We start from the raw sequence: 27,581 nt of genomic DNA on the forward strand, positions 1-27,581 counted from the left end.
AGTAACCAGAGACCTGACAGGTGAGGGTCAGATACTGTCCAGGCTGCACAACCACTGAGCCTGGCGTGATGAGATCAATACAGTTCACACCATCAACATAATCTCCATCATTCATAAGATCTTTATTTGAGTCTAAGGTGATTAGTAGTTTTAAAGCTCTGCAGAGCATCCAGCTGTCGGCAACAGTATCAGAGCTACAGAGAACATGGCTGATGATGAGCTGTCCTCCAGGATGAGGGATATAAATTGTCACAGCGGTATTGATGTGCTCTGCGCAATCAATCTTTGAATTATGCATGTATCAGAAAATTTGTAAATACAGTCTCAATCGTGCTTAATATATATTATTGAAAAACTAAGGTGAAGGGATATCAGAAGTAGAGAGAGATTGAGTATGTGAGAAACATCCTGAACTGAAAATGTTGCATTTTTTTGTTTTTGACAACAGTCACCAGTCAGTCAACAGTGAGAAAAGCAGATCTGAATATTTCCTTAGAACAACAGGCCTCAGAGCAACTTGACTCTGACTGCCATCAGGTGTTTTTATAGAAACTGTAAGGGAACACCATTCACATTTTTCTCTAACATTCAGTGATCATCTATAGGGGCCAAATAGTACAAAGTTTAACCAAGCAGTAAATGTTTTGTTCATAGAGAGACATTTTAATGGAATATTAATCAGTGTTCATCACAGGAACTAAACATGCCAGTTTTATATTGTTTTGTCAGTTCATAAAACAATCAGAGGGCAGCACACACACAAACCCTGACCCCCCTCTCAACCTTTGAAGACCCATCATTAAGACGGGAAAGACTGCTATTTTGTTAGTCAGTTTAGTTTTATGCCTGTTTGTGGTTCTTATTGTTCGTCCACCTTAGAGAGCGAGACAATTGTTTGCTAATTGTATACTGCAATAATTATTAGTTTTCTCTTTGCTGTTTATCAAGATTTGAAATTATGTTGGGTTTAAGAGTCCTTTCCAGGATCTTTGATTTCAGAGGTGTGGATGTTTGTGGGTCTTGATTTTAAATGGGGTGAAGCCTAATCACGAACGTAAAAAAATTTCTGACAGGGAAAGTGTCTGTCCTTTATTCCTGATGAATTTGCTTTTTGAAATGTCATTCAATAAAAAGGAAGAACTATTTACATACTTCTGCTTTACATTAGCAGTGTAAGAGAGAGGAGCAGTAAACAACTCCATTTCTTAGAGAGTATATACATTTGTTTCATATTGTGCTTTTTAAAATACTTATTGACACTTTTTCAATAAAGTATCTATCTATCTATCTATCTATCTTTTTAGAATCACATTAACAGGAAAACACTTTTTTAATGCTACAAAAAGAAACATAGAAATTAATGAGTGGTTAAAATGTTTTTCTCAGTGATTTGAATTGTGGCAGGTCGGTTCAGTCTCAGGTGTGTTTGGGGAGAGAGATCCAGAGGGAGAGGGGCAGGAATGAGAAACTTTCTGTTCCCCTGGTTCAGTGCTTGGTGTTCATCATTATTGGTGTGAGGGCTCCTCCTCTGGTGGCTTCATGTTACTGCTGTTCAGACTCTGAGGGGTTTTTGTTCAGCTCTACTGATGGGCTGTGTCACTGTGGATCTTTGGCACAGTAATACACTGCAGTGTCTTCAGTCTTCAGACTGTTCATCTGCAGATACAGCTGCTGTCTGCTGTTGTCTCTGGAGATGGTGAACCGGCCTTTGACTGAATTAGAGTAGTAGATATAAGCACTGTCATGTCTGATAAAAGCGATCCACTCCAGTCCTTTTCCAGGAGCCTGTCTGACCCAGTTCATAGAGTAGCTGCTGAATGTGAATCCAGAGGCTGAACAGGTCAGTCTGTGGGATTCTCCAGGCCTTTTAACCACTGGTTCAGATTGTGTCAGAGTCTGACCATCAACACCTGAAGAGACAGAAATGAAAACCATCAGATGTGACACTTTCAGAAGACTTTTTCCAGTCAAGATGAGTGATGATCATCACCTGCCCAGCAGACAGTCAAAAGCAGCAGTCCTGTCCTATAGTCCATCATGTTCAAGTGTGTGTCCACTGTCCTCTGTCGTCCTCTCTGCACTCACATAAGTAGAGGAGGAACACATCACAGATTTGCCTTGACTCCTCCTCAGAGAGAGAAAGGAAAATCATTTCACTTGGATTTTTCTTTTTTACTTTTGGACTTAGATTCTAAACTTGTGTCCTTTTAAGATGTTAATCTTCAGATTTTCAGTTATTCAGTAAAAACACAAATCAGAATAACACTTAGCTCCACTTTTTGTCAGTTTGGGAACAACCGATAACATCTGTGATCACACAAAAATTATACACATCAAACAGGAAGTTTATCCCCATCATGGTCTCTGAAGGATTTTGAAAAGTGAATTCGTGGTTAATATGTATAATAAAACTGATAACACATTTGATTCATATTGTGCTTTTTAAAATACTTATTGACACTTTTTAGAATCACATTAACAGGAAAACACTTTTTAATGGTACAAAAAGAAACATAGAAATTAATGAGTGGTTAAAATGTTTTTCTCAGTGATTTGAATTGTGGCAGGTCGGTCAGTCTCAGGTGTGTTTGGAGAGAGATCCAGATTTAGAGGGGCAGCAATGAGAAAGTTTCTGTTCCCCTGGTTCAGTGCTTGGTGTTAATCATTATTGGTGTGAGGGCTCCTCCTCTGGTGGCTTCATGTTACTGCTGTTCAGGCTCTGAGGGGTTTTTGTTCAGCTCAACTGATGGGTTGTGTCACTGTGTATCTCTGGCACAGTAATACACTGCAGTGTCTGCAGGCTGCATATTCTGTCCGTTTAGAGTGTATGTTTTACTGAAAGAGTCCACCTCAATACTGAACTTGTTCTTCAGTGAATCTTTGTAGTATTGGGTTGATACAGCTCTGCTACCGATCCACTCCAGTCCTTTCCCTGCAGGCTGTCTGATCCAGCTTGTGTAGTAGCTGCCAACAGAATAAGATACCTGACAGGTGATGGTCAGACGCTGACCTGGCTGCACAGTCACAGAGGCTGGCTGTGTCAGCTGTTGACCCTTCACACCTGTTAAACAGAGAACATGTTTAGTCAGAAATGATCAAGTGAAACTGCAGAAGAAGAACTGTTGACCTTGACAGATGCAGACAGACTCACATCCAGCTGCCAGCAGCAGCAGCAGAGCTACAGAAAACATGGTTGATGTTGAAAGTGAGGTGCTGTGAACTCCACTGACGGCCTGATGGGAAGTTTTTATAGCTGAGTAACAAGGAAGCTCACTGAGTTTGCATACAATCAAACACATGAAGCATCAGTGATGGTCTGACTGGAGCCAATAGAAGAGTCTGTTCACTGTTTTTATATCTGCAGAGTGAAAAGATGACTGGAAATCATCTCTGCTTTACAGATGATAACAGATATAATATATGTGATCATACTGTAGGATCACGTTGGTTGAAAGTTTTTACTAATAACTGGTGTTCATTCATTTAAAGATTCATCTTATCAAAGACAGCAGCAACAATTGTTAAATAGGTGATAAAGAGATGTGATGTCAATCATATTGTGTGGATGTGATTATATATAATCACTCATTAATCATGTTGGTGTACTATCTTTATATCATGAGGAATATTTTAGATCTTTACATGTTTTGACCACGTGTTGATCTCTACGCTTAGAGTAAAAACCAAATGTAAACACAGTTTCCCCAAACAGATACAAAGAATTTCATCAGCTGAATTGAATAAAAACCAACGTAGTATCGCAAAGTCTGCAAAAAATTAATTTGAAAGAAGATGTTTTAATAATGGAGGTGGAAATTAAATATTCATCTCTTCCAGTAGATAACAGAATCTGTGCTGAAATGTTTATTGATGGTGGTAAAAAGAGGAAGTAGTTTTTGTACGACTGTCCTCTTGTCATCTATTACTGTGTCTCTTTGGCACAGTAATACACTGCAGTGTCTTCAGTCTTCAGACTGTTCATCTGCAGATACAGCTGCTGTCTGCTGTTGTCTCTGGAGATGGTGAACCGGCCTTTGACTGAATTAGAGTAGTAGATGCTACTACTACCACTACTAATAAGAGCGATCCACTCCAGTCCTTTTCCAGGAGCCTGTCTGACCCAGTTCATAGCGAAGCTGCTGAATGTGAATCCAGAGGCTGAACAGGTCAGTGTGTGGGATTCTCCAGGCCTTTTAACCACTGGTTCAGATTGTGTCAGAGTCTGACCATCAACACCTGAAGAGACAGAAAAGAAAACCATCAGATGTGACACTTTCAGAAGACTTTTTCCAGTCAAGATGAGTGATGATCATCACCTGCCCAGCAGACAGTAAAAAGCAGCAGTCCTGTCCTATAGTCCATCATGTTCAAGTGTGTGTCCACTGTCCTCTGTCGTCCTCTCTGCACTCGCATAAGTAGAGGAGGAACACATCACAGATTTGCATTGACTCCTCCTCAGAGAGCAACAACATTTGACTTCTGTCTTGGATACTTTAAGTTGAAAGGTCATCAGCTGTATCATGTCAGCAGAGTGAAAGCAGAGATGAACTTGATAATAGGAAAAGTGTTGGACTGTTTCATCCACACAGAGTTGGGGTTATTTGTTATAGGTAAACAATGATGCATGATTGGAACAGCTGAGCAATATATTTATACATAATTAAGCCATCGAGGTGTGATAATTTGATTCAAAATATTGATCTTATTGGGAATGTCTCATACCACCCACAGGATTATGAATTGTTTTGCATCAGTTCCTCATTTTGTTGCCTTGTACACTTTAACTGTAGACTGTTTTTGTCACTCTGAACTGTTGTTTTCATCATTATTGGTGTGAGGGCTCCTCCTCTGGTGGCTTCATGTTACTGCTGTTCAGGCTCTGAGGGGTTTTTGTTCAGCTCTACTGATGGTTTGTGTCACTGTGGGATCTCTGGCACAGTAATACACTGCAGTGTCTGCAGGCTGCATATTCTGTCCGTTTAAAGTCACTCTGTTACTGGAAGAGTCCAAGTCAATACTGAACTGGTTCTTCAGTGAATCTTTGTAGTATTGAGTGGATCCAACTCTTTGACCGATCCACTCCAGTCCTTTCCCTGCAGGCTGTCTGATCCAGGCTGTCCAGTAGCCAGTAACAGAATAAGAGACCTGACAGGTGATGGTCAGACGCTGACCTGGCTGCACAGTCACAGAGGCTGGCTGTGTCAACTGTTCACCCTTCACACCTGTTAAACAGAGAACATGTTTAGTCAGAAATGATCAAGTGAAACTGCAGAAGAAGAACTGTTGACTTTGACAGATGCAGACAGACTCACATCCAGCTGCCAGCAGCAGCAGCAGAGCTACAGAAAACATGGTTGATGTTGAAAGTGAGGTGCTGTGAACTCCACTGACGGCCTGATGGGAAGTTTTTATAGCTGAGTAACAAGTAAGCTCACTGAGTTTGCATACAATCAAACACATGAAGCATCAGTGATGGTCTGACTGGAGCCAATAGAAGAGTCTGTTCACTGTTTTTATATCTGCAGAGTGAAAAGATGACTGGAAATCATCTCTGCTTTACATGTGATAACAGATATAATATATGTGATCATATTATGGATCAGATTGGTTGAAAGTTTTTACTAATAACTGGTGTTCATTCATTTTAAGATTCATCTTTTCAGAGACAGCAGCAACAATCATTAAATAGGTGATAATGAGATGCTATTAGAAAGAGCTTTTCTACTCTTTTGTGATGTCAATCATATTGTGTGGATGTGATTATATATAATCACTCATTAATCATGTTCGTGTACTATCTTTATATCATGAGGAATATTTTAAATCTTTACATGTTTCGACCACGTGTTGATCTCTACGCTTAGAGTTCAAACCAAATGTAGACACAGTTTCCCCAAACAGATACAAAGAATTTAATCAGCTGCATTGAATAAAAACCGAAGTAGTATCGCAAAGTCTGCAAACAATTAATTTGAAAGATGTTTTAATAATGGAGGTGGAAACTAAATATTCATCTCTTCCAGTAGAAAACAGAATCAGTGCTGAAATGTTTATTGATGGTGGTAAAAAGAGGAAGTAGTTTTTGTACGACTGTCCTCTTGTCATCTCTCACTGTGGATCTCTGGCACAGTAATACACTGCAGTGTCTTCATTCTTCAGACTGTTCATCTGCAGATAAAGTTTACTGCTGGAGTCATCTCTGGAGATGGTGAATCTGCCTTTGACTGATGAGGAGTAATAGATATGAGAACTGGATGTGTGTATAAAAGCGATCCACTCCAGTCCTTTTCCAGGAGCCTGTCTGACCCAGTCCATAGCGTAGCTGCTGAATGTGAATCCAGAGGCTGAACAGGTCAGTGTGTGGGATTCTCCAGGCCTTTTAACCACTGGTTCAGATTGTGTCAGAGTCTGACCATCAACACCTGAAGAGACAGAAAAGAAAACCATCAGATGTGACACTTTCAGAAGACTTTTTCCAGTCAAGATGAGTGATGATCATCACCTGCCCAGCAGACAGTAAAAAGCAGCAGTCCTGTCCTATAGTCCATCATGTTCAAGTGTGTGTCCACTGTCCTCTGTCCTCTGTCGTCCTCTCTGCACTCACATAAGTAGAGGAGGAACACATCAGAGGTTTGCATTGACTCCTCCTCACATGGACTGATTCAACATGAATCTTGTTTTCTCTCTGGTTAAGCTGGAACTGAAACGTTGACTGGTTTTGCATGATGTGATTCAATGTCTACATGAGGCTAAAGTTTTGTGTTTGATGACCTACATTCAATCATGATGCCATCACCATCATGTCTGCCAGCGTCCCGATGCTTATGCCACTTCCTTTTTCTTCCCTCTTTCTTTTTTTCTCTCTCATTTAGGGATAATTCTCCTTGATTTTTCTGTGTTGACTTTCATTGATGAACTCTTTCTTTCACAGTAATAATAAACGAAATATTTAGCAGGGCAACATCCGTCGTCATAGATTTTTTCTGAAAGTACTTAAAAAACATGAACAATGAGGAGCAAGTGATCATTTGTTTATTATCAGGAACTGCTTGGAGGCCAGAACCTTTCAAAGTGAGAAGTAAATCAAGGATCTGTGACCAATCGGGATAGAGCAAAGCCTGACCATGGTCTACGATATTTAGTCAATAACTACATCGACTATTTGTAACTGAAATTAAAGTTGCTGATACAGCTGAATGTTCCCTGTGATGGTTGTAAACAGAGGAAGTCGTTTTTGTACGTCTCTCCTGTTATTGTCTCTCACTGTGGGACTCTCACACAGTAATACACTGCAGTGTCTTCAGGCTGTATATTCTGCCCTGTTAGAGTCACTGTTCTGGCAGACGTGTCTCTGCTGTAGCTGAATTTGTTCTTCAGAGCATTATTTTGGTAAAAGTCTCCACCACCCCACCTATGACAGATCCAGTCCATCGGTTTCCCTTCACACTGTCTCATCCAACCTGTTGCATAGCTGTCCATCCTACCCAAACATGTGAAAAAGAACCTGAGATACTTCACGTCCTTAACTTGGGGTAAGGACTCACTCCCCACCCATAGAGAGCAATCGACCTTCATCACACTTAGCGTCATACCGCCCCAATGCCTGCTGGAGGTCCCAGCATGAGGAAGCGAATAAAACTACATCATCTGCAAAAAGCAGATTCTGAGGCCTCCGAACTAGAAACCCTGGATAATGTTTGAATTAACACAAAGCAGAAAAACACTTAGCTCCACTTTTTGACAGTTAGGGAACAAACAGTAACATCTGTGATCACAAGTACCAAAATTATTCTCATCTAACAGGAAGTTAATCCCCATCATGGTCTCTGAAGGATTTCGAAAAGTGAACTTGTGGTTAATATGTATAATAATACTGTATATACATTTGATTCATATTGTGCTTTTTAAAATACTTATTGATACTTTTTAGAATCACATTAACAGGAAAAGACTTTTTAATGCTACAAAAAGAAACATAGAAATTAATGAGTGGTTAAAAAAATTTTCTCAGTGATTTGAATTGTGGCAGGTCGGTCAGTCTCAGGTGTGTTTGGGGAGAGAGATCCAGAAGGAGAGGGGTAGCGATGGGAAAGTTTCTGTTCCCCTGGTTCAGTGCTTGGTGTTCATCATTATTGGTGTGAGGGCTCCTCCTCTGGTGGCTTCATGTTACTGCTGTTCAGGCTCTGAGGGGTTTTTGTTCAGCTCTACTGATGGGTTGTTTCACTGTGTCTATCTGGCACAGTAATACACTGCAGTGTCTTCAGTCTTCAGACTGTTCATCTGCAGATAGAGTTTACTGCTGGAGTCATCTCTGGAGATGGTGAATCTGCCTTTGACTGATGAGGAGTAATAGATCGGTGAACTGCCTGTGTGTATAAAAGCGATCCACTCCAGTCCTTTTCCAGGAGCCTGTCTGACCCAGTTCATAGGGTAGCTGCTGAATGTGAATCCAGAGGCTGAACAGGTCAGTCTGTGGGATTCTCCAGGCCTTTTAGCCACTGGTTCAGATTGTGTCAGAGTCTGACCATCAACACCTGAAGAGACAGAAAAGAAAACCATCAGATGTGACACTTTCAGAAGACTTTTTCCAGTCAAGATGAGTGATGATCATCACCTGCCCAGCAGACAGTCAAAAGCAGCAGTCCTGTCCTATAGTCCATCATGTTCAAGTGTGTGTCCACTGTCCTCTGTCGTCCTCTCTGCACTCACATAAGTAGAGGAGGAACACATCACAGATTTGCATTGACTCCTCCTCAGAGAGCAACAACATTTGACTTCTGTCTTGGATACTTTAAGTTGAAAGGTCATCAGCTGTATCATGCCAGCAGAGTGAAAGCAGAGATGAACTTGATAATAAGAAAAGTGTTGGACTGTTTCACCCACACAGAGTTGGGGTTATTTTTGAAAGGGACACAATGAATCAGAATCAGATTTATTTGTCATTGATACAGGTACAAGTACAAGTACAACGAAATTGCTTTGGTCAAAGAGGACCGGTCTGCAGCGATACTTCGCGCTGACCTGGCTTCATCTTGGAACCTTTGGAGAGGGCGTGTTGCAGGTAGGATGCAGGGGGAGGGGGGGGGCATAAAAAACACTACTTCCATGCTATGCCTGTAGAGGGAGGCACAGATTGAATGCAGGGAAAAAACATTGCCCTTAACACAAACATACAGTAGCAGAGTGTGTAAGGGTGGGAGGGAAGACGGTGTGTGCAGGGAGCGTGCGTCATATGTTTGTGTGTGCGTGTGTGCCTGGCTTCCCCGGGCTCGCTCAGGTCAGAATGTTCTCATTCGCGATAGCCGGCGAAAACACTGTGTGTGCTCCGGAGACAACCTCAACGCCTCTCAGAGTTCGCTGATAACATTGCGAAAACACAGTCTCACTCAGTGGAGACGTCCTTGGCCTGGGCTCCTCCGGCAGAAACAACAGGTGCATGTCGGGGGGTTGGGGTGGGTAGCGTTGGGAGCGTGTCTCCGTCCTTGTCCATCCATGGAGGAAAATTTCCGTCTGTGGGAACCAAATTAAATCCAACAAACTCCTTTAGGACGGGGGGACACATGTTTGTCTGTCCCCCCTAAAGTTTTTCAAGTCCGGCTCTCAACAGGTTCAACTCGCCTCGCATCGCAGTGAGCTTTCCCAGATTCCATCCATCCTTCGGCCTAGCTCTGCCAGTGCCACAGTCTGTGCTCCAACAGCTTTGCCCATCTCGATCATCATGACCGGCAGCCTCGGTGCTCCCGCCAGAGCTGCCGTCTTCCCAATTTTACGGTACACCAGAGCTATGCCAAGGCCAATCAGCACAAGCCTGGTGAACATTAAGCCGAATATGTACACATCCTCAACATCTTCCACCGAAAGCACTCCCAGGCACATGACTCTCCATGTACTCCACAGATCCATCACGTACCCAGCAGCGTTCGTTCCGTCCGGGCAGGTAGACTCCCCCGGTCCAGTTGATCTTGAAGAAAAGATCTTGTCAATTGCGTTGAGAGACCAGCTTATTAATTCCATATTAGCTAAATTCCGGAGAGACAGAGAGAAGAAACACTCCAGTATCAGACAAGACGGAAGCAATGGGGACACACACAAGGACGAGATAAGGGAGGGAGAGAAAAAGCGTCCACCTTCCTTGACAGCTGAAGTCGCAACAAGAACTCTGGTTCAGTTGCTAGTGTGAATGTGATCCTTATAATAATCAGATATACTGTTGAAAACTGTTGTTGTTCTCCTTATTGTAAAATGAACTGGTGTTTAATATGTATCATAATAATAATTATGATACACTTGATTCACATGGTGCTCCAGCTAGTTTTCCAGCAACTCCTGAAGGATTGCTAGGTGTTCCCAGGTCAGACAGGATGTTTAATCCCTCCATCGAGCTCTTGGTCTACCCAGGGGTGTTATTCTAGTTGGGCATGCCCCGCAAACCTGAACTGACTTGATCGAGGAGAAGGAGTAGTGTCAGTACTCTGAGCTCCCCCAAATGTCCAAGTTCCCTAACCCTGTCTCTAATGCTGAGCCCAGCCACCCCTGTAAGAACTACATGTTAGCTGCTTGTATCTGCAATCTTATCCTTTTGCTCACTACACGTAGCTCATAATCATAGATAAGGTTTGGAACAAAGGATCGACTGGTAAATCGAGAGCTTTTCGTTTGGGTTCTGCTTCCTCTTCATCAAAACATTCTGGCATAGCACTTGCGTTATAATACCCAATGCAGAGTCAATCCACTGGTCTATCTCACAGTCCATTCTACCCAAACATGTGAACAAGAACCTGAGATACTTAATGTCCTTTACTTGGGGCAAGGACTCACTCCCCACCCATAGAGAGTGATCTACCTTAATCACACTTAGCTGTAAACCGCCCCAATGCCTGCTGGAGGTCCCAGCATGAGGACGCCAACAAAACTACATCATCTGCAACAAGCAGATTCTGAGGCCTCCGAACTAGAAACCCTGGATAATGTTTGATAGTTTTAAGTGATGTAGTGAAAATAAGAGGAAGTGGTTTTTGTACGACTCTCCTGCTCTTGTCTCTCACTGTGACTCTCTGGCACAGTAATACACTGCAGTGTCTTCAGTCTTCAGACTGTTCATCTGCAGATAGAGTTTACTGCTGGAGTCATCTCTGGAGATGGTGAATCTGCCCTTGACTGATGAGGAGTAAGAGATATAAGAACTGGATGTGCTTATGCGTGAAATCCACTCCAGTCCTTTTCCAGGAGCCTGTCTGACCCAGTTCATAGGGTAGCTGCTGAATGTGAATCCAGAGGTTGAACAGGTCAGTGTGTGGGATTCTCCAGGCCTTTTAACCACTGGTTCAGATTGTGTCAGAGTCTGACCATCAACACCTGAAGAGACAGAAAAGAAAACCATCAGATGTGACACTTTCAGAAGACTTTTTCCAGTCAAGATGAGTGATGATCATCACCTGCCCAGCAGACAGTAAAAAGCAGCAGTCCTGTCCTATAGTCCATCATGTTCAAGTGTGTGTCCACTGTCCTCTGTCGTCCTCTCTGCACTCACATAAGTAGAGGAGGAACACATCACAGATTTGCATTGACTCCTCCTCAGAGAGAGAAAGGAAAATCATTTCACTTGGATATAAATTCTTAACTTTTGGACTTAGATTTTCCACTAATGTCCTTTCAGGATGTTCAACTTATGGTTTTCAGTTATCCAGGAATTAACACAAAGCAGAAAAACACTTAGCTCCACTTTTTGACAGTTAGGAAACAAACAATTACATCTGTGATCACATGTACCAATGATATTCACATCTAACAGGAAGTTAATCCCCATCATGGTCTCTGAAGGATTTTGTCAAATGGCTTACAGGATATTGAAGTACAAAAATGACTTTGAAATTTCTTTATATCAAAGTTTGATTGAAAAGTGAACTTGTGGTTAATATGTATAATAATACTGATAATACATTTGATTCATATTCTGCTTTTTAAAATATTTATTGACACTTTTTAGAATCACAAAAAGAAACATAGAAATTAATGAGTGGTTAAAATGTTTTTCTCAGAGATTTGAATTGTGGCAGGTCGGTTCAGTCTCAGGTGTGTTTGGGGAGAGAGATCCAGAGGGAGAGGGGCAGCAATGAGAAACTTTCTGTTCCCCTGGTTCAGTGCTTGGTGTTCATCATTATTGGTGTGAGGGCTCCTCCTCTGGTGGCTTCATGTTACTGCTGTTCAGGCTCTGAGGGGTTTTTGTTCAGCTCTACTGATGGGTTGTGTCACTGTGGATCTCTGGCACAGTAATACACTGCAGTGTCTGCAGGCTGCATATTCTGTGCGTTTAGAGTCACTCTGTTACTGGAAGAGTCCAAGTCAATATTGAACTTGTTCTTCAGTGAATCTTTGTAGTATGTGCTGGTTCCAACTCTGCTACCGATCCACTCCAGTCCTTTCCCTGCAGGCTGTCGGATCCAGGCTGTCCAGTAGCCGGTGACAGAATAAGAGACCTGACAGGTGATGGTCAGACGCTGACCTGGCTGCACAGTCACAGAGGCTGGCTGTGTCAACTGTTGACTCTTCACACCTGTTAAACAGAGAACATGTTTAGTCAGAAATGATCAAGTGAATCTGCAGAAGAAGAACTGTTGACTTTGACAGATGCAGACAGACTCACATCCAGCTGCCAGCAGCAGCAGCAGAGCTACAGAAAACATGGTTGATGTTGAAAGTGAGGTGCTGTGAACTCCACTGACGGCCTGATGGGAAGTTTTTATAGCTGAGTAACAAGGAAGCTCACTGAGTTTGCATACAATCAAACACATGAAGCATCAGTGATGGTCTGACTGGAGCCAATAGAAGTCTGTTCAGTTATGAGTTTCATTGTTAAAATCACACGAGTGATTTCAGGATATCTAAAGATTGTTTTGTTTTTCTTGAACTGATGTTGAGTTCATTGTTGGTCTGATGGCTCCTCTTCTGGTTACAAGCGCCCACTTGAATCTATACTGTGTTTCCATCAGTGATGCTTTGTTGTTGTCATTATCTGAGGACTCGTTTTCAGCATCTTTAATTTCTCATGTTCAGATTTCATAAATATTGTCAGGTTAAAGTTCATTCAGCTTTTCTCTTCTGCTGCTAATCCAGAAACAGAACCACAGAATTATTGTTTCCTGCAGATAAACATCTTCTTTGGTTAATCCAATAAACTGCACATGTATTATTTCACTTCCATTTATTTCACTTCATATCAAAACATTTGTATTTGTGCAAATATATCCTACATGTATTACAATTAGAAATACTCTTTTAATGTCTGGGGAGGTATTTTGCTGTTTCAGTTGGTTTTATTCATATTATAGCATTAGCAATTATAGTAATACAGCAGCCATGTGTTTGAATCCAAGCTTTACCCTTTGCTGCTTGTCATCCTCCACTCTCTCATCCCAACACTTCAAAAGAGAAATTAAATAACCATTCAGCATGTCATGTTTGTTTAAATCATTATTGCAAACAAGTGATACCAGAGTTCAGGTTTGGCAGGGATGATTGTAAAAAGGGGAACTTGTTTTTGTACGTCTCTCCTGTTATTGTCTCTCACTGTGGGAGTCTCACACAGTAATACACTGCAGTGTCTTCAGGCTGCATATTCTGCCCTGTTAGAGTCACTGTCCTGGCAGACGTGTCTCTGCTGGAGCTAAACTTGTTTTTCAGAGCATTATTTTGATAAAGTCTGCTTGTAACCCACTGATGAGAGATCCAGTCCATCGGTTTCCCTTCATGCTGTCTGATCCAACCTGTTGCATAGTAGGCATCAGACAGAGAGTAACCAGAGACCTGACAGGTGAGGGTCAGAGACTGTCCAGGCTGCACAATCATTGAGCCTGGCGTGATGAGATCAATACAGTTCACACCTGTGGAAACACAAATCAACATAATCTCCATCATTCATCTGATTCTTCTCTGTGTGTGATGTGATCATTAGTTCTAACGCTCCTTACATGATCCAGCTGTCAGCAGCAGAATCAGAGCTGCAGAGAACATGGCTGATGATGAAGCTGATCTGATGTGAGAACTTGAAGCATCAACACACCAAGTGGACTTTCTTATAGAGCAACAAGAGGAGGCTAATTTACATACACATAGGATGGTAAATCAGCTGATGTTTATTCAAATCATTCAAACTCCTGATAAAATTCACTATTACTTCATATCTCACAATTAATCAGGGATATTGATTTAAACAATATTTAAGTGATGATGTTATTACAATAGTTCATGAAGCCTGAAGACTGTTTGTCTCTCTCTTTACTGTAACAGTAACATGAAGTTAAAATCATTAGTTGTGTGAGGGCTCCTCCTCTGGTGGCTTTAAGGAACAAGTGTTCACAAGGGGAGAAACTCTGTTTATCATTAATGACACTTGGTGCTCAGATATAGTGAAGATATTAATTGTGTTTTATGATGATGATGAATGAAGTTGATGACTTGATTGAATGATACCTGAATAAGACTTTAGTATTTGGTCAACACTCAGAGTTTCCTCAACTGATTGTTAATCACATAAAATATTGTCAATAAACGGGTTATAAGTGTTCCCAGTGATGGTTGTAAAAAGAGGAAGTAGTTTTTGTTCAGCTCTACTGATGGGTTGTGTCACTGTGAGTCTCTGGCACAGTAATAAACTGCAGTGTCTTCAGTCTTCAGACTGTTCATCTGCAGATACAGCTGCTGTCTGCTGTTGTCTCTGGAGATGGTGAACCGGCCTTTGACTGAATTAGAGTAGTAGATGCTAGCACTGTCGTATCTGATAATAGCAATCCACTCCAGTCCTTTTCCAGGAGCCTGTCTGACCCAGTTCATCCAGTGGTTGCTGAATGTGAATCCAGAGGCTGAACAGGTCAGTCTGTGGGATTCTCCAGGCCTTTTAACCACTGGTTCAGATTGTGTCAGAGTCTGACCATCAACACCTGAAGAGACAGAAAAGAAAACCATCAGATGTGACACTTTCAGAAGACTTTTTCCAGTCAAGATGAGTGATGATCATCACCTGCCCAGCAGACAGTAAAAAGCAGCAGTCCTGTCCTATAGTCCATCATGTTCAAGTGTGTGTCCACTGTCCTCTGTCGTCCTCTCTGCACTCACATAAGTAGAGGAGGAACACATCACAGATTTGCATTGACTCCTCCTCAGAGAGAGAAAAAGGAAAATCATTTCACTTGGATTTTTCTTTTTTACTTTTGGACTTAGATTCTAAACTTGTGTCCTTTCAAGATGTTAAACTTCAGATTTTCAGTTATTCAGTAAAAACACAAAGCAGAATAACACTTAGCTCCACTTTTTGACTGTTAGGGAACATACAGTAACATCTGTGATCACATGTACCAATGATATTCACATTTAACAGGTAGTTAATCCTCATCATGGTCTCTGATGGTGTCTTCTATTCTCAACATTCACTGAAGGATTTTGTCACGTGGGTTTCAGTGTGCAAATTAACATGATAATCTATTTTTCTAAAACTTTGATTAAATAACATCAGCATGGAGGGAACTCAAGACCTCTTGTCCACTTAGTAATGTGAATGTAGTCCCGATAATCAGATATACTGTTGAAAACAACGGTATCTTCATATTGTCTTAAAGCTTTTTTTTCTCTTCTCTTTAAACGTGTTCTGGTGTTTATTATGTTTAATGATAATAATAGATTTTATTCATCTTGTTTTTAAAATACTCATTGACACTTTACAGAATCACAAAAAGTTTTTTTTCAGTGATTTGAATTGTGGCAGGTCGGTACAGTCTCAGATGTGTTTGGAGAGAGATCCAGAGGGAGAGGGGCAGCAATGAGAGAGTTTCTGTTCCCCTGGTTCAGTGCTTGGTGTTCATCATTATTGGTGTGAGGGCTCCTCCTCTGGTGGCTTCATGTTACTGCTGTTCAGACTCTGAGGGGTTTTTGTTCAGCTCTACTGATGGGTTGTGTCACTGTGTATCTCTGGCACAGTAATACACTGCAGTGTCTTCAGTCTTCAGACTGTTCATCTGCAGATAGAGTTGACTGCTGGAGTCATCTCTGGAGATGGTGAATCTGCCCTTGACTGATGAGGAGTAATAGATATAACTGGATGTGTATATATAAGCGATCCACTCCAGTCCTTTTCCAGGAGCCTGTCTGACCCAGCTCATCCTGTAGCTGCTGAATGTGAATCCAGAGGCATAACAGGTCAGTCTGTGGGATTCTCCAGGCCTTTTAACCACTGGTTCAGATTGTGTCAGAGTCTGACCATCAACACCTGAAGAGACAGAAAAGAAAACCATCAGATGTGACACTTTCAGAAGACTTTTTCCAGTCAAGATGAGTGATGATCATCACCTGCCCAGCAGACAGTAAAAAGCAGCAGTCCTGTCCTATAGTCCATCATGTTCAAGTGTGTGTCCACTGTCCTCTGTCGTCCTCTCTGCACTCACATAAGTAGAGGAGGAACACATCACAGATTTGCATTGACTCCTCCTCAGAGAGAGAGATAAATAAAAGTATATTTTTGGTGGGTGGATGGGCGGGAACTCTCCTTGTATAGTTTACATGTATTATGTTAATTTCTTATTAATTCTTCGCTTTCACGTCTAGAAATGTAATGAAATCTGATATTTAATAAGAATATTGCTGAACTAATTACTAGCCTTTTTCTGAGCAATGTTTGTCTTTTCTTTTCTGACCAGCCTTGTTGCCTCAGTTTTTGAATACCTCTGCCTGCGCTCGTCGGATTTCTGTGTACCGACATTTGATGATTACACAGACTTTATATCAATGTTTTATAGTTGTGTATTTTGGGATCTCTGTGTTATGGATCTGACTGACAACCTCCTCTTTTTGTAGTGTTATGTGATAACTTGGTAATTATTCGGTGCCATATATAAAGAAATTGTTTTTATTATTAACAATGGAAATCCTGTAACACAGATGAGTGATCTCAGGGATTTACAATTAAAATTGAACAATTATCTCTACACAACAATGTTTCTGCAATGCTTCTCAGAATTGGTTGAAGGTGCATGAAATCAATAACTCTTAGTATGATAATATGAATGTTTCTCCCTCCGAGGTCTTAATCAAGGCTCAAGTCGTTCGGTTTTGATCACAGACATTTATTTAGCCACGTCTTCTTCACGTTACCAACGATGCCAAAACAGTGCCAAGTAAGGCCGTCAGAACTAATCAAATAAGCAAACAGAACTTACAGTTAGTCTGACATCCAACAAGAAAACACATTGATTTCACATACATATCAGAAATAATCATACCTCATTGGCCTCAGAAACTCCAAGGGAATAAAGTTTCTTTCAATCCGAGACTCCATTAACGCCTTCCACATCAAACACTTCAACCGGGACAAAAAATATGTTCCCCACTCAATATACATGGGTTTGTAACCAAGATAAAAAAGGTACATGAACTTGCATAAATTAACCCAAAGACGTACCTTTTTTAATCACATTTTGTGTACAATATGAACTTCTGTTTATGCATTGTATTTATTTATCTTCACCAACTATGAAAATTATGAACCAAATACATCATTCTATCAGCAGCTACAATGAAAGAACAGATGTCATTGAGATCACACTGCTGATTCTCTGTGGAGGTTTTTGTGCAGCTGCTTCACTGTCCTCACTCACTGTGTCTCTACGAGCACAGAAGTAAACAGCAGAATCTGCTGCAGTCAGAGTCTGGATCTGGAGGAACTGAGTGCTGCTGGACACATCTTCTGTCATACTGAAGCGACTTTGAAAGGAGCTTGCATAGCTAGGAGAATTGTTGCCAGTGTTCATCCTCCCAATCCACTCCAGAGCTCTCCCTGGTTTCTGTCGGATCCAGCTGATATAGTAGCTCGTCATCTTGAACCCAGATATGATGCATGACATCTTCACTGTCTCTCCAGGTCTCTTCACTTCAGAGGCCGGCTGCTCCAGTCTGATCTCACTCCAAACTCCTGTCATCATAGAAATTTTGATCATTATCAATAAAACCTATAAACAGGTTGGACATCTAAACAAGCAGAATCAAAGCAGGATTGATTTTCTCACCATGAATAGTAACTACAAGTAATAAACTCCAGATATTACTTTTACCCATTCCTCTGTTCAGTGATGTCTGATCTCAGATTTTAAAAAATGTTCAGAACTGTCTGATTGATCTGCCTCAACTTACTGACTGAGTGTTTATAAGAGAGGATGAGTTTGCATAGACCTCCCTCTACAGGATAAAAAGAGAAACTGTGACTGATACATTTACATAAGTAGAGAATCTCTTCAGCAACAGAGCAAACTCTGACATATCACAGTCATGACAAAACTGAACCAGCCGAGATCACAAAACATAGTTTTTTTCGTAAGTGATAATCTCTTTCTGATTATTATTTTTTTTTTATCTTGACGATTTACAAAAGGGGATATCGGCTACAGTGGAAGTCTGCTTGGGTGAAAATCACACAACTCTTCCTCGTCTACATGCATCACAAAAATGGTTTGTGATGTATTATGTATGTAGTTTGACATAGGCGTCTGCTCTAAACTTGTTCAATAAGCCAACCTGTTGCATAGTTATGATCAGTCAGAGAGTAACCAGAGACCTGACAGGTGAGGGTCAGAGACTGTCCAGGCTGCACAACCACTGAGCCTGGCGTGATGAGATCAATACAGTTCACACCTGTGGAAACACAAATAAACATAATCTCCATCATTCATTAGATCTTTATTTGAGTCTAAGGTGATTAGTAGTTTTAAAGCTCTGCAGAGCATCCAGCTGTCGGCAACAGTATCAGAGCTCCAGAGAACATGGCGAACATTCAGTGATCATCTATAGGGGCCAAATAGTACAAAGTTTAACCAAGCAGTAAATGTTTTGTTCATAGAGAGACATTTTAATGGAATATTAATCAGTGTTCATCACAGGAACTAAACATGTCAGTTTTATATTGTTTTGTCAGTTCATAAAACAATCAGAGGGCAGCACACAAACAAACCCTGACCCCCCCTCTCAACCTTTGAAGACCCATCATTAAGACGGGAAAGACTGCTATTTTGTTAGTTTAGTTTTATGCCTGTTTGTGGTTCTTATTGTTCGTCCACCTTAGAAAGCGAGACAATTGTATGCTAATTGTACACTGCAATAATTCTCAGTTTTCTCTTTGCTGTTTATCAAGAGTTGAAATTATGTTGGGTTTAAGAGTCCTTTCCAGGATGTTTGATTTCAGAGGTGTGGACGTTTGTGGGTCTTGATTTTAAATGGGGTAAAGACTAATCACAAACGTAAAATAATTTCTGGCAGGGAAAGTGTCTGTCCTTTATTCCTGATGAATTTGCTTTTTGAAATGTCATTCAATAAAAGGAAGAACTATTTACATACTTCTGCTTTACATTAGCAGTGTAAGAGAGAGGAGCAGTAAACCACTCCATTTCATAGAGAGCAAAAAATTCTATCCTCATTTTTTGTCATGACATTTTACCCAAATGAGTTGTTTGGTTTAGTTAGTCGATTTTGGTTTGAGTCTGGATGTCAAGGACTTTATGCCTGATTTTACGACTTTATGCCTGATGGTGAATTTTGTCTCATTTTACAGTGTAAACCCGCTATTTTTTTCTTATTTTTAGAAATGGCAGAAGTCCAATTGAGCTCCATCTATCCACTACACATACAGTAAATAGCAAGGGATTTTGTACAGCTGTTTAACCAATTTCAGTCACTGTGGTGACTGGTGTCTGGCACAATAATAAACAGCAGAATCTTCAGTCTTCAGACTGTTCATCTGCAGATACAGCTGCTGTCTGCTGTTGTCTCTGGAGATGGTGAACCGTCCTTTGACTGAATTAGAGTAGTAGGTGCTAGTAACATCAATAGTTGAAACCCACTCCAGTCCTTTTCCAGGAGCCTGTCTGACCCAAGCCATCAGGTGGCTGCTCATTGTAAACCCAGAGGCATAACAGGTCAGTGTGTGGGATTCTCCAGGCCTTTTAACCACTGGTTCAGATTGTGTCAGAGTCTGACCATCAACACCTGAACAGACAGAAAAGAAAACCATCAGATGTGACACTTTCAGAAGACTTTTTCCAGTCAAGATGAGTGATGATCATCACCTGCCCAGCAGACAGTAAAAAGCAGCAGTCCTGTCCTATAGTCCATCATGTTCAAGTGTGTGTCCACTGTCCTCTGTCGTCCTCTCTGCACTCACATAAGTAGAGGAGGAACACATCACAGATTTGCATTGACTCCTCCTCAGAGAGAGAAAAAGGAAAATCATTTCACTTGGATATAAATTCTTCACTTTTGGACTTAGATTTTCCACTAATGTTCTTTCAAGATGTTCAACTTACAGTTTTCAGTTATCCAGGAATTAACACAAAGCAGAAAAACACTTAGCTCCACTTTTTGACAGTTAGGGAACAAACAGTAACATCTGTGATCACATGTACCAAAATTATTCACATCTAACAGGAAGTTAATCCCAACCATGGTCTCTGAAGGATTTTGTCACGTGGCTTTCAGGATATTGAAGTACAAAAATGTTATTGAATTTTCTTTATCTCAAAGTTTGATTTTAAAGTGAACTTGTGGTTAATATGTATAATAATACTGATAATACATTTGATTCATATTGTGCTTTTGAAAACACTTATTGATACTTTTTAGAATCACATTAACAGGAAAAGACTTTTTAATGGTTCAAAAAGAAACATAGAAATTAATGAGTGGTTAAACATTTTCCTTAGTGATTTGAATTGTGGCAGGTCGGTACAGTCTCAGGTGTGTTTGGGGAGAGAGATCCAGAGGGAGAGGGGCAGCAATGGGAGTTTCTGTTCCCCTGGTTCAGTGCTTGGTGTTCATCATTATTGGTGTGAGGGCTCCTCCTCTGGTGGCTTCATGTTACTGCTGTTCAGGCTCTGAGGGGTTTTTGTTCAGCTCTACTGATGGGTTGTGTCACTGTGGCTCTCTGGCACAGTAATACACTGCAGTGTCTGCAGGCTGCATATTCTGTCCGTTTAGAGTCACTCTGTTACTGGAAGAGTCCAAGTTCATACTGAACTTGTTTTTCAATGAATCTTTGGTATATGTGGTATATCCCACACAAGCGGCTATAATCCACTCCAGTCCTTTCCCTGCTGGCTGTCTGATCCAGGCTGTGTAGTAGCTGCTAACAGAATAAGAGACCTGACAGGTGATGGTCAGACGCTGACCTGGCTGCACAGTCACAGAGGCTGGCTGTGTCAACTGTTGACCCTTCACACCTGTTAAACAGAGAACATGTTTAGTCAGAAATGATCAAGTGAAACTGCAGAAGAAGAACTGTTGACTTTGACAGATGCAGACAGACTCACATCCAGCTGCCAGCAGCAGCAGCAGAGCTACAGAAAACATGGTTGATGTTGAAAGTGAGGTGCTGTGAACTCCACTGACGGCCTGATGGGAAGTTTTTATAGCTGAGTAACAAGGAAGCTCACTGAGTTTGCATAAAATCAAACACATGAAGCGTCAGTGATGGTCTGACTGGAGCCAATAGAAGAGTCTGTTGTCTGTTTTTATTTGCAGAGTGAAAAGATGACTGGAAATCATCTCTGCTTCACATGTGCTTCAACTCCTGAAAATAAATGTGTATTGTTTTGGTCGAGGATGTGTTATCTATTTATCTTCAGCTTTTTTTCCTGTATTGTCTCTACAGCATGGTCTGGAAATGTAGAAACGAACTTATGTTTAATATGATCATTTCCACATTCTGCTTTTTCCTCAAATTTTCCCTCCCTTTGTCCCAACACACCTTTGTTTCATTTTCAATCAGTCCTACGTTTATATATACACACCTGTGTTTCCACCAGCCCTGTCATTGTGTCCTGAGTGTGTTTATTCATTTCAGCCATATTTTCAGTTTTTTCTTTGTTAGGTTTTTAACTTTTTTGGAATCTTTTCAATTTTGCCCCCGTTAGATTTTTCTCTCCTTGTTGTCTGTCTCTTTCTATTTGAACTGACGACATTCGATGAATGAACTTCCTAACTGTTTTTGTGTCCTGGACTTTTCTCTGCATCTGATTGTGGTTTTGAATTACTTCACAAAATAACCATCACCTTGAACTTACAGACAACTGTGAGCAGAATCTGTCAAAGTGAGAAATGATTTGACACTCTGGGACCAATCACAGTAAAGTAATACCCCCGGACCATGATGTATGTAGGACTCTGATATTGACTCGATCGCTTGTTGATATTTGTATTTCTGACTTATAATCCAAGTAAATTTTTATAATGTGATGCTGAGACAGCCAAATGTTCCCAGTGATGGTTGCAAAAAGAGGAAGTAGTTTTTGTTCAGCTCTACTGATGGGTTGTGTCACTGTGAGTCTCTGGCACAGTAATACACTGCAGTGTCTTCAGTCTTCAGACTGTTCATCTGCAGATACAGCTGCTGTCTGCTGTTGTCTCTGGAGATGGTGAACCGGCCTTTGACTGTTGAGGAGTAGTAGATGCTACTACCACCACCATTACTAATAGCAGCAATCCACTCCAGTCCTTTTCCAGGAGCCTGTCTGACCCAAGCCATCCAGTGGCTGCTGAATGTGAATCCAGAGGCTGAACAGGTCAGTCTGTGTGATTCTCCAGGCCTTTTAACCACTGGTTCAGATTGTGTCAGAGTCTGACCATCAACACCTGAAGAGACAGAAAAGAAAACCATCAGATGTGACACTTTCAGAAGACTTTTTCCAGTCAAGATGAGTGATGATCATCACCTGCCCAGCAGACAGTAAAAAGCAGCAGTCCTGTCCTATAGTCCATCATGTTCAAGTGTGTGTCCACTGTCCTCTGTCGTCCTCTCTGCACTCACATAAGTAGAGGAGGAACATATCAGAGGTTTGCATTGACTCCTCCTCACATGGACTGATTCAACATGAATCTTGTTTTCTCTCTGGTTCAGCTGGAACTGAAACGTTGAATGGTTTTGCATGATGTGATTCAATGTCTACATGAGGCTAAAGTTTTGTGTTTGATGACCTTCATTCAATCATGATGCCATCACCATCATGTTTGCCAGAGTCCCGATGCTTATGCCACTTCCTTTTTCTTCCCTCTTTATTTTTTTGTCTCTCATTTAGGGATAATTCTCCTTGATTTTTCTATGTTGACTTGCATTGATGAACTCTGTCTTTCACAGTAATAATAAACGAAATATTTAGCAGGGCAACATCAGTCGTCATAGATTTTTTCTGAAAGTACTTAAAAAACATGAACAATGAGGAGCAAGTGATCATTTGTTTATTATCAGGAACTGCTTGGAGGCCAGAACTTTTCAAAGTGAGAAGTAAATCAAGGATCTGTGACCAATCGGGATAGAGCAAAGCCTGACCATGGTCTACGATATTTAGTCAATAACTACATAGAATGTTTGTAACTGAAATTAAAGTTGGTGATACAGCTGAATGTTCCCTGTGATGGTTGTAAACAGAGGAAGTTGTTTTTGTACGTCTCTCCTGTTATTGTCTCTCACTGTGGGACTCTCACACAGTAATACACTGCAGTGTCTTCAGGCTGCATATTCTGCCCTGTTAGAGTCACTGTCCTGGCAGACGTGTCTCTCCTGTAGCTGAACTTGTTCTTCAGAGCATTATTTTGTCGAAGTCCGCTTGTACCCCACTGATGAGAGATCCAGTCCATCGGCTTCCCTTCACGCTGTCTGATCCAACCTGTTGCATAGCTGTCATCAGTCAGAGAGTAACCAGAGACCTGACAGGTGAGGGTCAGAGACTGTCCAGGCTGCACAACCATTGAGCCTGGCGTGATGAGATCAATACAGTTCACACCTGTGGAAACACAAATCAACATAATCTCCATCATTCATCTGATTATTCTCTGTGTGTGATGTGATCATTAGTTGTAAAGCTCCTTACATGATCCAGCTGTCAGCAGCAGAATCAGAGCTGCAGAGAACATGGCTGATGATGAAGCTGATCTGATGTGAGAACTTGAAGCATCAACACACCAAGTGGACTTTCTTATATGGCAACAAGAGGAGGCTAATTTACATACACATAGGATGGTAAACCCGGTGACGATGTTTATTCAAATCATTCAAACTCCTGATAAAATTCACTATTACTTCATATCTCACAATTTATCAGGGATATTGATTTAAACAATATTTAAGTGATGATGTTATTACAATAGTTCATGAAGCCTGAAGACTGTTTGTCTCTCTCTTTACTGTAACAGCAACATGAAGTTAAAATCATTAGTTGTGTGAGGGCTCCTCCTCTGGTGGCTTTAAGGAACAAGTGTTCACAAGGGGAGAAACTCTGTTTATCATTAATGACACTTGGTGCTCAGATATAGTGAAGATATTAATTGTGTTTTATGATGATGATGAATGATGTTGATGACTTGATTGAACGATACCTGAATAAGACTTTAGTATTTGGTCAACACTCAGAGTTTCCTCAACTGATTGTTAAACACATAAAATATTGTCAATAAACAGGTTATAAGTGTTCCCAGTGATGGTTGTAAAAAGAGGAAGTAGTTTTTGTTCAGCTCTACTGATGGGTTGTGTCACTGTGACTCTCTGGCACAGTAATACACTGCAGTGTCTTCAGTCTTCAGACTGTTCATCTGCAGATACAGCTGCTGTCTGCTGTTGTGTCTGGAGATGGTGAACCGGCCTTTGACTGAATTAGAGTAGTAGATGCTACCACTACCACTACTAATGTAAGCGATCCACTCCAGTCCTTTTCCAGGAGCCTGTCTGACCCAGTTCATATTGTAGCTCCTCATTGTGAATCCAAAGGCTGAACAGGTCAGTGTGTGGGATTCTCCAGGCCTTTTAACCACTGGTTCAGATTCTGTCAGAGTCTGACCATCAACACCTGAAGAGACAGAAAAGAAAACCATCAGATGTGACACTTTCAGAAGACTTTTTCCAGTCAAGATGAGTGATGATCATCACCTGCCCAGCAGACAGTAAAAAGCAGCAGTCCTGTCCTATAGTCCATCATGTTCAAGTGTGTGTCCACTGTCCTCTGTCGTCCTCTCTGCACTCACATAAGTAGAGGAGGAACACATCACAGATTTGCATTGACTCCTCCTCAGAGAGAGAAAAAGGAAAATCATTTCACTTGGATATAAATTCTTCACTTTTGGACTTAGATTTTCCACTGATGTCCTTTCAAGATGTTAAACTTATGGTTTTCAGTTATCCAGGAATTAACACAAAGCAGAAAAACACTTAGCTCCACTTTTTGACAGTTAGGGAACAAACAGTAACATCTGTGATCACATGTACCAAAATTATACACATCTAACAGGAAGTTAATCCCCATCATGGTCTCTGAAGGATTTTGTCAAATGGCTTTCAGGATATTGAAGTTCAAAAATGATATAGAATTTTCTTTATCTCAAAGTTTGATTTAGAAGTGAACTTGTGGTTCATATGTATAATAAAACTGATAATACATTTGATTCATATTGTGCTTTTTAAAATACTTATTGACACTTTTTAGAATCACATTAACAGGAAAAGACAAAAAGAAACATAGAAATTAATGAGTGGTTAAAATGTTTTTCTCAGTGATTTGAATTGTGGCAGGTCGGTACAGTCTCAGGTGTGTTTGGAGAGAGAGATCCAGAGGGAGAGGGGCAGCAATGAGAAACTTTCTGTTCCCCTGGTTCAGTGCTTGGTGTTCATCATTATTGGTGTGAGGGCTCCTCCTCTGGTGGCTTCATGTTACTGCTGTTCAGGCTCTGAGGGGTTTTTGTTCAGCTCTACTGATGGGTTGTGTCACTGTGTCTCTCCTGGCACAGTAATACACTGCAGTGTCTTCAGGCTGCATATTCTGTCCGTTTAGAGTCACTGTTTTACTGGAAGAGTCCAAGTCGATACTGAACTGGTTCTTCAGTGAATCTTTGTAGTAAGAGCCTCCAGTGGATCTCATTCCGATCCACTCCAGTCCTTTCCCTGCAGGTTGTCTGATCCAGGCTGTGTAGTAGCCGCTAACAGAATAAGAGACCTGACAGGTGATTGTCAGACGCTGACCTGGCTGCACAGTCACAGAGGCTGGCTGTGTCAGCTGTTCACCCTTCACACCTGTTAAACAGAGAACATGTTTAGTCAGAAATGATCAAGTGAAACTGCAGAAGAAGAACTGTTGACTTTGACAGATGCAGACAGACTCACATCCAGCTGCCAGCAGCAGCAGCAGAGCTACAGAAAACATGGTTGATGTTGAAAGTGAGGTGCTGTGAACTCCACTGACGGCCTGATGGGAAGTTTTTATAGCTGAGTAACAAGGAAGCTCACTGAGTTTGCATACAATCAAACACATGAAGCATCAATGATGGTCTGACTGGAGCCAATAGAGTCAGAGAGGTTCCAGTATAGACTATGACATACAAAAAGGGATAGTCATGAACGTCACAAAATAGTCATTGAAGAAACTGGTTTCTTTTTATATGTTAGACTTTCAGCATGTGGGATCCAAAGCAGAGATGCTGAATTGTTATCTGATCCAAGAGTAAACTGTCATCAACTAAAAATCTGAATTAATAGAAATTAAAGGTGTAGAACTACTTATCTATGTCCTGTTCTCTTAGAGTGATGGGCCAAAGATCGAAAACAGATAGAAAATTATCTTTTATTTACTTTCTAGCATTCAGAAATGAGTTTGATAAATCATGAAAAATTCTATTTTTTGTCCTGGTCATGCTAAACTTGATGTCCGATGTCGCCTTCTCAGCTCAGTTGCTCGATTCGGCATCCTTTATGGTTATAGATCTTTTTGTACTGGTCAGAGTTCAACCCCTGATCCTGATGCATCCCATCATTTCCTGTCTGTCTGAAGATATCCTGTCTCACAGAGACCAAGAAACCCTTTCATAAAACTTCTGTTCCTACTAACTATATTCAATTGATTTCTGTTTGTTGGCTTTGTTTAGGAAAAGACATGGAAAACCCTGCATGTATAGAGAAGTAGTATTTATAGTTAACAGAGATCCACCAGGTCGTGCAAAAGAATCTCTCTGCACTTCTATATAATCTGTTGGATTCTTCTGTAAGTGTTGACATGGTCTTATCTGAGTAAATATAACATTGTGTTAGACCCTGACTGACTGCCAAATGTTGCTGTTTTCATGACATTTCAGCAAATGTGGCCATATTTAAGTTTTTAAATATAGACACATTCAAGAAGAGCAAGCGTCAAACATTGATGTAAATGTCATAAGTGTGGGAAATTACCTAGACGTTCAGGAGACACCTCTGAACAGAGGTGTCAGAGAGCCACAGGAGGGCCTCCTCCTTCGCAGACAACACCATACGAATGTAAATGTTATTTCATTATCACAGTCACTGTCTCCAGACAGACAGAATACACTAAACTTCAAACAACCATTGTAATGTAGAGAACACCATTTGTTTAAGTGTAAGGTCACCTCCCCATATCCCTCGGTATTGTATAAAAGGACTTGAAATGTAAAGGTTAGACAGAAGATGCTCTGGCCTCTCCTCCGTGCTGCACGTATTAAACCAAGAGATCTGATTCAAGCGCAGCCGTGAAGTTCTTCCTTGAGATTTAGCAACTCTCCAC

At 41.0% G+C, this 27,581-nt stretch overlaps 1 gene segment (V, D, J or C); it reads right to left on the reverse strand.

Moving 5' to 3' along the window:
• Positions 1 to 2,756: 2,756 nt before the first annotated feature.
• LOC306837713 (immunoglobulin heavy variable 4-30-4-like) lies at positions 2,757 to 3,191 on the reverse strand. The segment is given in 2 exons: positions 3,152 to 3,191; positions 2,757 to 3,061 (listed from the first exon to the last, which is right to left on the reverse strand).
• Positions 3,192 to 27,581: the final 24,390 nt, after the last annotated feature.

Source organism: Symphodus melops (genome assembly GCF_947650265.1).
Source record: "Symphodus melops genome assembly, chromosome: 17".
In the NCBI taxonomy this organism is placed as follows: Eukaryota; Metazoa; Chordata; class Actinopteri; order Labriformes; family Labridae; genus Symphodus; species Symphodus melops.